At 37.0% G+C, this 15675-nt stretch overlaps 1 protein-coding gene across 1 annotated transcript in view; it reads left to right on the forward strand.

The window, feature by feature from the left end:
• Sgcz (sarcoglycan zeta) overlaps positions 1 to 15675 on the forward strand; it is a 1022364-nt gene that overhangs the window by 164846 nt on the left and 841843 nt on the right. The gene's annotated exons all lie outside the window — the stretch shown is intronic.

Here is a 15675-nt window from a genome sequence, read left to right on the forward strand (position 1 = left end):
AGGCAGGATAAAGTTAGGTGGGACAATCAGACTGAGGATGCTGGGATGAAGAGCGACGGATTGAGACAGTCACTGGCAGATGCAGGGAGAGCAAGATGGGCATACCATACTAAAAAAGGTACCAAGCCGTGTGACAAAGCATAGGTAAGAAATATGGTTAATTTAATTGTAGGAGTTAGTGACTAACAAGCCTGAACTATTGGCTGATCATTTGTAAGTAATGTTGATTCTCTGTATCAGTTATTTGGGAAGAGGCCACGGCACAGGAAAACTTTGCCTACATGGGTCTCTCTATTAATCACCATTTACTGAAAATAGAAGTTACTATGATAAAGGTTGAGACATGCATTGATCTAAGGCTATAATGAGAAATTATTAGGAGTCAGTTTAATATAATGTCCATCTAGCAAATAAAGGGCAGTTACTAGGATAAAAGTTCTCTACTGGGATTTATGAACTTTCTAGCCATAGTTTCATGTCTAAATAGTAGTACCAGGGATAAATTTTTATCTAGTGGAGTGGGACTTAAATACAGTCAAACAGTGATTGGATTTTTCCCTGATATTTATGCCGCTATTGCATGGTGAGAATAACTTGTCAGGCCAGTCATTATTTTAGAACACAGGGTTCAGAGCTAGATATAATTGATGTTACTTTTATCCTCTCACAATATATATATATATATATATATATATATATATATATATATATATATATATATATATATAATAACTTTTACCACTATGGAAAAGAGGTAGTAACGATGAAGGGTTCCAGGTTAGTACCAGTTATATTTGCCATGTTCTATGACTCAAGTATATGGTGTCTTCAGTAATAGGTTCTTACTGTCAAGTTTTGTAGGGCAATCAAGAGCATTTCAATAGCCTGTACAATACATAGATCTAAGAGACATCTCTGACCAACTACATCTACAGAAGTATACCATTCCTATCACTAGACTTTTTGAGACCTGGTTTTTCATTGAATCTATAATTAATTGATTTGATTAGGTGGATGACTAATAAGCTCCCAGAATATGTCTAACTCTAGTCCCCAGCCCTGGGCTTCATATGCCAGCTACTGTGCCTGGCTTTTGCATGGGTGTTGGAGATCCGAAATCAGGTCTTTATGGAGTGTGAGAGGAACTTTATTAAGTTTTCTTCACAGGCTCATATGATGTTATCATCCCTCAAATATCTATATTTTCAGATTTTCTTTACAAACTTAACTCATATCATCGGCACCATTACTTGGATAAGATTCCTTCTATGTATTTCATTGGTGCTGTAATAATAAATAATAAAGTATTTTAGCAAATGTCGATTCTTAACAATAATTTCTAAAGACAAGTGTTTCTTGTAATGTGGAAGCTATGCTTATGTGCAAAGTCAGCACCAGGACAGTCAGATTTAATAGAGAGTGCTTTAAATTTTTCTCTTTTCTCAATAGATGTTGGAAAGAAGAGTAACTGCTAACCCTGCAGTGGAGTATCTGATGATCCTCTGAACATGTTGACTTTAGGTCTTTTTATGACATAGGAGACATTTTTCTTAGTCTAAATTTACCTAGTTTAAGTGCTTGGTAAAATAACAGAAAAGGCAATACAACTCTCTTCAGAAGAGAAACCTCCACAAAATATAGACCACAAGGAAAAGATGCAAACCTGCTCTTTATCTCCAAAGAAGACAATATCTGTTTACTAAAGATTGCTTATGGTAAATATATGCCCATAATGATCCTGGTAAAGAGCACACAAAACTTTGGGTTGTTAGCATACCTTAAAAGAAGTCTTCTTTAGGAGTCCTCAAAGCTAAGCTGTTGCTACTCTCAAAATTATTTGTTTTATTCTACTTTTGCCTGGTTTGGTAGAAGGAAAACAAAGACCCTGATACACCCCTAAAGTCAAAATGCCTTGGAAAATCTGAACACACAAAGCAGGATGCCCCATGCTATACCTACAGAGGGCATTTATCTTAACTACTTCTAATATTCTAACTGGTTTACAAGCTAATTTTTTTTGCTAATCATAGGCCTTTATTAGTGGTTCTGTATTGCTGAGAATTAAGCAATTAAAATAAAGTTAAAAATATCATTAATATAGTAAGATTAAATTTTAATAAGCATGACAGTTTTGTTAAGTATCAACTCAGGTCATCTGCTCCATCATAGGTACCTTTTAATATGTAAATTTTGCTATCCCTTATGTAAACTATCATTTTGTTAACTTAAAGTCATTCTAATTCCTTTTTTAAAAAAAGCTACACAAATAGGAAATATAAAGTAACAAGTTTAGATATTTTAAATTTACTGATAATAATTCTAGAATGTCAAAAGATTGGCATTTTGATATAGTGATTAGATAAAGATGCAAATATATGAAGCAAAGTGCCATTTTAGATAAATTATTAGTTCAAAATTTATGACAATATATTTTTGCAATCTATTTTATGCAAATATGATGTATATTTCCACTTTCCAATGGCACATGTAGTTTCTTATGTTTTCTGTGTGTGATAATCCAAAACATTATAAATGGTGCCATACAGGAGGCAAGCGGACCAGTTTTGAGTTACAGATGTATAAAGAAAATTTAACAAATTGCTGCAATATGTTTGTTTGATGAATATTATTTGGCATTAGATTTTGTTGAAAGAAGACATGGGATCTAAGGAATGCAATCCCACATCAGAGATGTTGACAGATGATGTCCTAGAATCATCAAAGATCTGTTCAGAATAAACAGAAGGAAATATCTGGGTGGGCGAGCTCCAAGGACATAGGCCATGAATTGATTATCTGATAATTTTAATCAGATAGTGCTTAAATGTGCTTGGCAAATCTGTTTAAATGTTAGTAAAAGTATGTAGATAATTGTTGCTGAAGGGCTTTCCACATTAAAAAAAAATGGGTTTTATGTGTACATTGGAAGAAAATTGGGTTTTGTTTGAAATTTTAGGGAAGGTAACTATATCCTTCAGATAATTATTATTATTATTATTATTATTTTTTTTTTTTTTTTGGTTTTTCAAGACAGGGTTTCTCTGTGTAGTTTTGCGCCTTTCCTAGAACTCACTTGGTAGCCCAGGCTGGTCTCAAACTCACTGAGATCCGCCTGCCTCTGCTTCCCAAGTGCTGGGATTAAAGGCATGCGCCCCCACCGCCCTGCTGATAATTAAATTTTTAAATGCATATAGTTGTAGCTGAAGTTTTCCTGGTACCCCCAGCTCCTGCGGCCCTGCAGTCCCTCAGCTGCTTGGACCCAAATGAACACACGGGCTTAAATTATTTTTTAACTATGGCCATGGCAGGCTTCTTACTTGCTAGCTCTTATACCTTAAATTAACACATTTCTATAAATCTTTACTTTGCCCTGTGGCTCATGGCTTACAGGTACTTTACATCTTGCTTCTCTTGGCAGCAGTTGGCAGTGTCTCCTCTGTTCTCTTTTCTTCTCTTCTCTCCCCATTTAAAATGTCCCACCTAGCCTTATTCTGCCTCAACATTGGCCAAACAGCTTTATTTATGAACCAATTAGAGCAACACATATTCACAGCATCCCCATCATATAGTATAGTTTATTATTGTATGCCAAAGCTCATGCTGCATATTTCCATGTACTGCCAACAATGTAGTACAGAAATTGTAACTGGCTAGAAAAATCAACTGACTCAAACTTTGTAACTGCCACAATGATACCCCATTATTTGTTTGTTAATTACAAATAAGAATTTAAACAAATTCATTTCAGCTCCTAAGTTTTGCCTTATGGGTGGCATGCTCCCAACTGGGCCATCTTTTTTTTTTCTTCAAGATTTATTTTAATTTTAAGTACATTGCTGTTCTGCCTGCATGTATGTCTGTGTGAGAGTGTCAGGGTTCCTGGAATTGGAGTTACAGATAGTTGCAAGCTGCCATGTGGATGCTGGGAATTGAACCCTGGTCCTCTGGAAGAGCAGCCAATGCTCTTAACTGCTGAAGCATCTCTCCAGCCCTGAACCATCTTTTTCATATCAGACCAGAGTATGAAAAAGATACACAGGCCCAACCTGAAGCCAAATCATATACAATATAATGTATACTTTCACTCCTCCCTAAAACAGAAAGCCAAAATAATATGTACAGCAAATATTACTTTGTTTTACTTTTATCAAGGCATTATCACTATGTAAAATTATCTTGTTAAGTACTGGTATGCTATTTCCACTAATATATAACAGTAGCACTTACTTTGAATACCCTAGATAAATCATTTAGTTATAAGGCTGTATTTTATTTCTTTGTTTCTCCTGTGTCTGTAGCCCTACTGAATCCTTCATCTATATTTTTCCATATATTCCATGGTAAACCTTGTGTTGCTACACCAGAGTCTACATTTGTACCTCTCATCGAAGAAGCATCTCCACAACCTAGAACTGTGCCTGCTACAGATTAAGCACTGGGATACTCAAATAGATGTATCAATGTATAAATTAACTATGTGACAAGAATTAAACTCACATTTTAAACCTGGATATACATTTGTAATCCCATGGGAACTGACTAGCACTGATTGACAACACTGAGGCCCAGATAGCACAGTTAATTATTGGAAGATTGAGACTAAGTACTGAGCTGATATCTGATTCACATTTCACATGTAGCAAGTCATGTTCTCTACAAGGAAATGAATCTTATTTTAGACCTTCAGTTGTCTGTATCCATTACCCCTTCAATATTTCTAAGTTTCTATAGATGCTTCATAAACTTGTTTAATAAAAAGATAACTAATATAATATATATATTAAAAATTATATGACCTGGGGATATTTGGATTGTTCTAACTTGGCCTGCCATGGAGAATCTTTGCTTATCCCTTTTATTTAATACTAGTAATGATCTTTCCTTTCAGTTATAGGGAAAATGTTTATGGGTTTCAAGGACAGTATGATTTTTAGAGTCACATGCCCAATAGGAGAAGCAAGACATTTGTCTTTGAAAATGAAACTATTAGACTTGTTTACCAAGAAGAATTCATTTAGATGCTTCCTGCTTATTCTTGCTCAAGATAAGCTATGGTAATTCTTTAAGGAGGCGCACTGGCTGCATGCAGGGTGAAGCCACCTTTTGAACATCTGCACTTTCCATATGCTCTTACCCTGAGAGTGCTGTGCTCCAGCCTAGTGCTGATCAGTCCACACGGAGCTAATCAGGGCACAGCGATGCCAAAGCATGTACATCCAATTAAGGGCTCTGCAGCCCACACTCCCATCATGGCTGTTGGCTGTGTGACCTTGCATCCTTAGAGCCTTGTACACCCAATCTGGCAGTGGGGAGGGGGGGTGCATGGCTGTATTCCACAATTTACACATTTGTCCTTCACCTTCAGCTGTTTCTCAGAAACCTTGCCTGTCAGTATGCTGAGCAATAGCTCATCGAGGTGAGCTGGGTCTGTGATGACTAACAGGTCCTGTTTTGCTGACCCTGGCACAATTTGGGTGCTTCTTAATAATAAATTTTACATGGTACAAGTCACCAGGAAGGTGGGTTTAATGAAGTGGAGCCACATGAATGTTGGCATTTTAGCTCACGATTAACCTGCACAGACACCAAAATTCACAGAATTTCTGTTGGCCAGCTGTGAATATGACAGAATAATCTATTAGGAAGAGGGAAAAAAATGTTCAGATTAAGATAGGATTTTAAAATAAGAAATGTGGTTATATTGCATCTGGTTTTAGACACTGTCATTTTTACTTTGGTTTTATCATACTATGACAAGGAAGACAGAAAACAGATTTTTTTCCTGTATGTATCCATTTATTCATTAAGTAACATCTTTCTTCATTTTTGTTTGTTTTGCTTTGCTTTGCTTGATTTTATTGTTACTCTTGCCTTGGGTTTGGCATTGTGTTAAGATGACAAAATACAAGTTCCTATTATCAAGCTACAGCATTATAGTGTAATACATATAGAAAGATATATCATTATTTTTCCTCATTAATATTCATAATAGAACACAAAATAATGCCATGTTCTTCTCAGCTCTGCTCACAAAAGTCTATGTGAAGAAACAGAAGGATAGAAAGAAATCATATGCGCAGCTGAAAGGCTCAAAGGGTGCTTAGATCTAAGAGTCTAGAAGGAAGCCGTTCTTGTGATTAGTGTTATAAGAATAACAAGGCTTGATCTAAGCTCAGGGTAAGGATCTGGGAGGGCTCTTCTACAGAAGAGACATTCTAGGCTAATCCCTTCAGAGAGGATTTAAATTGCTTGGGGACAAAGATCTGCTTATGTGCATTTTTAAAAATAGGTTTGAAAATGAACAGCAGAAGGGCATCTCATCACTGCACATTGGTATCAAGCAATAACATCAGTTTATTTCCTTCAAATGAAATATTTAGTTATTAGAAAAATAAAGGATGGCAGAGATTGGTGGAACAAGACAAGTCAGAGTGAGCAAAGCTTTCAGATACATGGGATTTCAAAGGTTTGAAGAACTATGCCCAAAGTATCAGCCAGGGTTTGTGGATGGAAATGTAACTCAAGGACAGTGATCTGTTTTGATCCCAGGCTTTATTGAGCATCACAAGCATGTGACTGAGCCAGAAGGGCTTAGCAAGCAGGCCTCTCAAGGTCTCCTTAATGATCTTAGTTGGATGGAAATGGGAGCCTGCAGACCTTGACAAGTGAGGAGACCACAAGATCTTAGGAGCCTCAGACATAGAGGTTACCAGACTGGGCCCTTCCAGTCCCACAGGGAATGTGCCACTGCCTGGATATGGCTTGTTCTCCATGCAGACTAGCAGTGCTACTAATCATGATGTCACATTCCCTACTTCATTTCCACATTTTTTCTGAAATTCCTACAGAGTCATACACTATATATTCCTGACTGTAGGACTTGGGAATTTTCAGTTTTGTATACCCAGAGACATGCTTGGCCACTATCCACCACACACCATCATATAAAACATAATAATAATAATAATAATAATAATAACATATTATTATTATTATTATTATTATTACACATTTGAGAATTTATGTGAATCTGATAGTACATTGAGCATGAAGCAGTTCCTGACTTACTGAGATTGATTTATACATTCTCTGATGTTACAGTGTTGTATAGATGATTCACATTCTTTTTTTTTTTTTTTTTTTTGGTTTTTGGTTTTTGTTTTTCGAGACAGGGGTTCTCTGTGTAGCTTTGCGCCTTTCCTGGAACTCACTTGGTAGCCCCGGCTGGCCTTGAACTCACAGAGATCCACCTGCCTCTGCCTCCCCAGTGCTGGGATTAAAGGCATGCGCCACCACCGCCTGGCCCTAGATGATTCACATTCTGTAGCAAATATAGTTTAAATTTTGCTATATTCCTCGCCTGGTGATGAACTTTGATGATATTCCTTCATGGTACTTGGTGACAGCAGCAAGTTACTCTCCCCATCAAACATGAGATCTCCACAGTCAACAACCAGCACCCTACCCTGTACTTTGCTGACAAGTTTCGATATTCAAAGGTTAAATGTATTAAATGCATCTTAGCTTATAGTACGTTTAAAAGCTTACAATGATCATAAACCAAAGGACATCTGTGTACATTATTCAGATATCTATTTTATGGATGCAGAAACTGATAGACAGAAATGCCAGGACATTATACAAGTTTGAATAGCAGACCATGGTTAGTGATTAGCCTACCTAGAACATGGTTGCTGCTTTGAAGAGTGGGAGTCATATTGTGAAGATAATTCCTGTGTGTTCTGCTACAAGGATTAGTCTAAGTATGTCATTACAAGCTATTTAGGAGTGATAAGCCAAGAAGTGACATGGTCAGAGACAAACTAAGACAGTATGCTTTACAAAATTGAGTCTTCAAGAAGGTAAACAATTTTTATTACATTTTATTCTCTCTCTCTCTCTCTCTCTCTCTCTCTCTCTCTCCCTCTCTCTCTCTCTCTCACACACACACACACACGTATGTATGTATGTATGTATGTATGTATGTATGTGTGTGTATACAAGTGCATATGTACACCAATGCATATGTACCACAGCACACATGCAGAAGTTAGAGAATGACTTGTAGGAGTCTGTTCTCTCCTTCCCTCGTAAGATTCTAAGGAATCAAACTCAAGTTCTCAGGCTTCTTGGCTTTTGTCTGCTGAACCATCTTGCTGGCCTGGCAAATAATTTTCCAAATGGACAAATCTATAGAATAGTAGAACTAATAAATCCAAGTATGACTAGAAAGTCCACACATTAAAACCACTGTTACTTACTGTTTCTTTCCACCCAGGTAATTCTCCCCAAAGGGGCAAGAGCTGATGTCTTTCATTGCAGTTCTCTGGACATTAGTGTCTCTGGGTACATGTGTGAAAAGTTGGATGAACACATGTCTAAGTGAAAAGTGGGAACAATATGGCTAGACTGTGTAGAACAAGCCTATCATGATTAAAATTGCAAGATAAATGAGAGAAAACAAATTGAGTAACTATAAAAATGTCATTAATGTTGAGATGATTTTGAAAATAAATGACCTTAGTATTATTTAATCTATGATTTCAAGATGAATAAAACTTAAACATTTACTTGTAGGCAAATTTTTATTTATATGTAAGGAATATGAAGGGAATATAAAATGTTTAAAATTATTTTTTGAGAATTTCATAGAGGGGTACTCTATTTCCATCATTTATATCCCTTCTATTCCACATTCAAGCTCTCCTCCCTCTTGAATTTATAAATGTTATATATCCTATAGAGTCCATTTAATGTTTACCGTATGTACATGTGTTTAAAGAGCTCAACTCTAGCAAGCTGAGTCTCCAACTCCATGAAGCTATTAGTTATCCTTACCTCTTTATCCAGATGGTATCTAGGAAATATCCCTCCCCCACATTGGAAAGTCAACTGCTGTCATTTATCAAGTCTTCTTTATAATACCTTATTGTTGAGATTTCATGATTGTCATGTCTAGTAGACACCATCTTGTGGCAGATTCCCTGATATTTTAGCTCTTATAATCTTCCTGTCCCCTGTTCTGTGACATTTCACTGAACATTAGGAACAGAGGTTGTGTTGCAGATGTATCTTGGGTGGAGCATTCCATGATCAATGATTTTCTGTATAATAGTCCTGTCTTCTGCAAAAAGCCTCTTTAATGAGGAGCTATAGCTATACTCATCTAGGGTCTCAGAGTAGATATTTAGGATACAAATAGTAACAACAATGTTTAGAAAACTGGCCGTAGTAGGTTCTCCTCTAGAATCTATAACTTCTCTAGTCATAAGAAGTTTATTAGGTTTGCAGTACCAGGCAAGAAGTCTGTACTATTGAGCAGACCTGTGTCCATTTGGACAGCTATTTGTTATCCCCTAAATCTGAGTGCCACTATTACACCTTTTAGGGCATCTTACTGGGCTGGTCATTGTGGTTTGTAGGTTTTACAGCTGGAAAGAACTACGTAATGTTTTTATCCCTTGGCAGTTTGCATAGCACCTTCAGGCACTATAAGAGCTACTCTTCAGGGGGGAGGCTTCCAAGTTATTTCCAACTCAGTTCTTCCAAGTCCCATTTCTGAAGTGTGTCATAGTTTCAGTAAAGTGATCTTATCTCCAAATTTGGGAGATAACCAAAGGCAATGCCATTAACTTATATTGTTTTCTGAGTCTTATGGAACCCCTTTGAACAACAACTCAACTCTCATGGCTAGTATTAGATATTATACAGAAGAATATGTTTTTTATAAGATATTTTAGATGATGCAACCATTTTTTTTTGTCCATGACAATGTCAATTTGCTTAGCTTTTGTCAACATACCCAATCTTGAAACTGTAATGTCTTTATCCCTTTATATCTCCTGTGCAAAGGCTAAATATGTTAATTTTACAACTCTGATGCAAATTTTTTTCCTGCTTTCAATTTTGTCATTAAGGATAAGACATTTATGATTTGAGACAGGAACTCTTAGCTCTGGGTACCAGAATTCTGATAGTCACAGACCATTATGACATGCCGGTTCATACCCAAATCTTTTTTTTCTTTTTTTAATTTTACAATATAATTTAATTCTACATATCAGCCATGGATTCCCTTGTTCTCCCCGCTCCTGCCCCTCTCCTGCCCCCACCCCTTCCCCCCAGCCCAACCCCCATTCCCATCTCCTCCAGGGCAAAGACTCCCCCGAGGATTGAGATAAACATGGTAGACTCAGTCCAGGCAGGTCCAGTCCCCTCCTCCCAGGCTGAGCCAAGCATCCTTGCATAAGCCCCAGGTTTCAAACAGCCAACTCACGCACTGAGCACAGGACCTGGTACCAGTGAGTAGATGCCTCCCAAACAGATCAAGCCAATCAACTGTCTCACCTATTCAGAGTGCCTGATCCAGTTGGGGGCCCCTCAGCCATTGGTTTATAGTTCATGTTTTTCCATTCGTTTGGCTATTTGTCCCTGTGCTTGATCCAACCTTGGTCTCAACAATTTTGACTCATATAAACCCTCCTCTTTCTCACCAATTGGACTTCCAGAGCTCCACCCGGGGCCTGGCCGTGGATGTCTGCATCCAGTTCCCTCAGTCATTGGATGGGGTTTCTAGCACAACAATTAGGGTGTTTAGCCATCCTATCACCACAGTAGGTCAGTTCGGGCTGTCTCTCGACCATTGCCAGCAGCCTATTGTGGGGGCATTTTTGTGTATTTCTGTGGACCTCTCTAGCACTTTGCTTCTTCCTATTCTCATGTGGTCTTCATTTACCATGGTCTCCTATTCCTTGTTCTCCCTCTCTGTTCTTGATCCAGCTGGGATCTCCTGCTCTCTTTCCCTCGACCCTCGCCCTTCATTACCCCCACTCACGTCCAGGCTGTTCATGTAGATCTCATCCATTTCTCTGTCATTGGGCGATTCCAGTGTCTTTAAATCAATATGACGCTTTCTTAGAAAATTGGCAATCAATCTCCCCCAAGATCCAGTTATACCACTCTTAGGCATACACCCAAGGAATGCTCAATCATACCACAAGGGCACTTGCTCAGCTATGTTCATATCAGCATTGTTTGTAATAGCCAGAACCTGGAAACAACCTAGATGCCCCTCAACTGAAGAATGGATAAATAAAATGTGGTACATATACACAATAGAATACTACTCAGCAGAGAAAAACAATGATATCATGAGGTTTGCAGGCATGACTGGACTGCTACTCACAACACCAGGGAGGCTACCTGGAAAACATACCCAAATCTTAAGAACCTTATGTTTAAATGGGAAGCAATAGTTTTTTGTTTTTGTTTTTGTTTCATTTTACAATAGAAGTTCAGAAACGTACAAATGAAGGGATGATCAGCTAGGTAAATATCAGTGAACAGATATACCTACATCAGTGTTAGCAGAACACCTCTTAGCAAACGAATTTTCTGATATTCTAGCTGCTCAACCCTTTTGTAGTAAAGACAATAGCAGAGAAATACTGAAAGTGATTTCATTCTCAACTCCGTGTACAAAGGTTTTTTTTTCTCCTGAAATGTACAATGCAACAAACTACAGATAAAAATAACAATCACTAAAACTAAAGATCAACTGTTGAGCAAAAAGCCTGGATTATATATTATTTATTTTTTAGTCTCCTTCCCAGGTATCCTCCCTAGTTTTTTGTCCTTTCTGTCTTTTAGACACTTTGAACTAGATGAATTGTTCACTTCCAGTCAGATGAACTCTTGGAGGTTTTTTTAACTCCTCATGGGTTTGACTTCTCATGGGTTAGGGAAATATTTGGAGAAGAAAGTAGTTGTCATCAATCTGACCTTAGAATAACATTGTATATGTAACTGTCAAACCTATAATACCACAATGATAGATACTCTATAAATTGAATGCCAGTGAGTTATTGAACTACACGTGTATTATGTTTATTGACTTCATAACATATTACAAGTTTTACTCAATTCCCAAAAGAAGTGGCTAGTTGCCATATAATAGGAAAAGCGCGACAATGGAGACAAAAATTTCTCTGAAGATTTCCCACAAGCATGAATGCCCTAATTGGTATCTCTTACCTAGCAATCAAATGAGACACCTGTCCTTTCTTCTGTCTTGATAACTGTTACTACTCAGAATCGGCATATTGTTGTTTTGCATGCTTCTTTTTGATAACTCTCATTTGGCTTCCATTATCGAGTCTTCCTTTCATGAAAGGTTCTCTTACAAAAGCTGTCTTTGGCATTTTTGTTGAAGACTTTTAAAAAAATCACTCATAAATAACCTTCCTTGGTAGGTCTTTTGGCAGTTTGACAGAAGCTAGAATAATTGAGGAAGAGGAAACCTCAATAGAGAAAATGACCCAAGCAGATGTGCCTGTAAGAAATCCTACCAGGCATTTTCTTAATAAGGGATCTATGAGGGGAAACACAGCCCATTGCAGGTGCTGCCATCAATCCACAGGTGGTCCTGAGTGTATAAGAAAGCACTCTGAGGAAGCCTTGGGAAGTAAGTCTGTAGGCTGCATTCCTCCATGGCTTTTGCTTCAGTTCTGGCTTCTAGGTTCCTATCTTGAGTTCTTGCTCTGACTTTCTTCAGTGACAAACTGTGATGTGGGAGTGTAAGCTAAATACACCCCTCCTCCCCAATTTGCTTTGATTCATGGTATTTTATCATAGTAATACAAACTCTAAGACAGAAATTGGTACCAGGGAGTAAACTATTGCTCTGACAGACCTGGCCGTGTTGTTTTGAAAAATTTTGTAGGAGCTTTGGAACTTTGTGCTAGAAAAGCCAAAGAGTTTTGTGAGCTTAATGGACAAATCTGCAGGATCTTGGAAGATATGAATTTTGAGAGTGGTACAGGCAATAAAGCCCTAATTTGTGAAGTTTCAGAGAGAATCAAAGACTCTACTGATGCCATTGGTGCTATATTTTATATCAAGACTATGTGACTTAGCTGGGGCTGAAGAGTCAGCTTTCATTAACAAGGTATCAGAACTACTAAGGTGAATCCTTTGCTTTGCTGAGACAATTGATGCTGATTAGCAGGGACTGAAAAAAATCAGCTGTGATTAAAAGGGTATCAACATAATTGAGGTGAAATCTTCTGGGAAGTGTTTCCTCATACAGACCTCAGCATACAGATGCTGTGGTTCAAAGAGACCAAGACTGTACATTGTGAAGGCAGATGAACTTGGGAATGTATAAACATTTCCCAAATGGTATTAATTTTGAAGTCATAAAAGGGTCATTGAGAGTAGCTGAGTCCTGGCACTTGTAGAGGTCATGAGAGGCCAATGGTGAAGGTAATCTCCATGGCAGTATATGTCACAGGAATGAAAGGCCATTAAGAAAAGTTAAGGGTTGAAATGATGTTGCAGAATTAGAGTGCCTAAAGGGAACCCAAGAGGGACTATCTTTGAGCATACAGCCCAGTTGTATGGAGACCAAGAATGTTAGAAATATTAGTATGTAGTGGGTAGCCATTCCAGCTTTGATCTGGAAGTTCCAACCCCACTGAAGTGTTGGTAACTATCATGCCCACAAGGTGGGGCCAAGGGAGGGCCTGAAGACCCAATCGGGACATGCCACGCTCTCTTGCTTCTGGGAGCCTGGACGCTAGAGGTGGACACGGAGGATAGTTCTCCAGAGAACATCGCTGGACTACTGCTGTGTCTTTCTCAGAACCCTCAACCTACCTATTCCTTCATTTGTAAGTTACTCCATTAAATAAATCTCCTTTTAACTACGTGGAGTGGCCTTGATAATTTCACCAATATATGGCGCCCAACATGGGGCATGAACCCATGACCCTGAGATAAAGAGTCTCATGCTCTACCGACTGAGCACAGCCCAGTTGTATGGAGACCAAGAATGTTAGAAATACTAGTAACTGTGAAATGACTACTAAGGACATCAGTAAGTATGGAATGGAGTTGGCCTGAATCTCTGAGACTAACTCAGTGTGCTATATATGGCAGAGCTGGAGAAATGGAGTTCATGAGAACCTATAAGATTGTCAGTAGGTCCTAGACTTCAATCACTGAACTTTTCACACTGTTGGAATTATGATTTTGTTTCGACTGTGACTATACCCTCATTTCATCTCTTTGAAATAAAACAACATTCAATTTTTAAAAAAATAATATGGGAGCCCACAGTTATGATTTTTTAGATATCACACCTGGGTACTTTGGATATTTTAGAGACACTTTGGAGATTTAGGGAGACTTTGAAGGTTTTAGAAAAAAAGTGCTTGAAAATATTGCCCCTATACCCAAATTTAAGTAATATTATTTGACCTTCATTAATTTGGAATGAATTATTATAATTTAAAATATTGTAAAAATTGTAACGAGATAAATCATAGTGTATAAATGATTGACTTGTATACTTAGAAGATTTTTTGAGGTATCTCTTTATACATTTAGGAAACAGCCTTCATTCTTTACAAATTATAAATATTCTTGGAAATAATTTATTTTTATTTTTATGTCAAAAATCTTTAAAGTCCAAATTTCACTTTGAATACAAGACCACATGTAAATGAGAATGAAATATATTCTCAAAGAATAAAAGAGGAGAAATCTATGGAGAAAAAGTTCAACTTACTTTTTCCCCTTGAGAAAGAAGTTAGTCTGGGAGAAGGCACAAGTAGAATTTATGGGACAATGGAAATATTAAAAATGATAATAGGAGTGTTGAGTAAATTGGTGAGTGCTTTTGTCAATGAATTTACTATGCACCTTTAAAAATGGTAAGTAATCATCTTTTAGAATAATAATATGTATAGTATAATTTTTCTTAATTTTCATGAGTAGTTCTATATATAAAGATCCACAAGTAATAAACATATTGAGATTGAAGGAGAAAAGGACACTAGATACATCTATATCTGTGAACAAAGCAAGTATGTTATTATCTGCTTGCATTTGTGTAGGTAAATGTTTGTATAAAATGAAATATATATATATATATATATATATATATATATATATATCTCAAGTTCTAATTTAAAAAAAATTGTGGCTTTAGATATTATAATAGTATAAATTACTGTTTTAATGTTCTCTCTCTTTGAATCAGTCAAACTGAAAGTAAGATATGATTTCCTCAATGTTAAAAGACAGATTACCAATAATAAACAAATAAAAAATGAGAGCATAGACCCTAGGACATGAGATTAGTTGTAACGTTATTAACATCTGTTTCTGTATTCTTGTCTCTGTTACCTCTCTCCATGCTAAGACTACTGAGAGAGCCCTGGAGAAATCACACATCAACAGTAATGAACAGATGTGTCACTCTGATCTCAGTTTCTGATGTCATTCTCCAATCACAGAAACCATTACTCTTTCACTGGGCCATAAGAATTAAGTGTCATTGCATTGTAAGGCAAAGTAACGCTCAAAAATGAAAGGAGCAGGACAAAGGGAAACTAAGGAAAATTCAAAGAGACAGATTTGGAACATTTTAAGCAACCAAATTAATAATATAATTAATAATGAAAGCCATTCATAGAAAAGTAAGGAATGCAAAGGACGTATAGATGTAAATTAAGATGGAAATAAATGATAGTTGATTTATTAGAGCTATCTTTAATTTTCATTAGTTGGTGGCAAATTATATTTTGGATAATTCTTATTACTAATAAAGCTGACACTTGTATTTCCAATATTTATGCATTTTTTAGGAATGTATTGTATATATGAAAACTA

Source organism: Peromyscus maniculatus, chromosome 17 (genome assembly GCF_049852395.1).
Source record: "Peromyscus maniculatus bairdii isolate BWxNUB_F1_BW_parent chromosome 17, HU_Pman_BW_mat_3.1, whole genome shotgun sequence".
Taxonomy (NCBI): domain Eukaryota; kingdom Metazoa; phylum Chordata; class Mammalia; order Rodentia; family Cricetidae; genus Peromyscus; species Peromyscus maniculatus.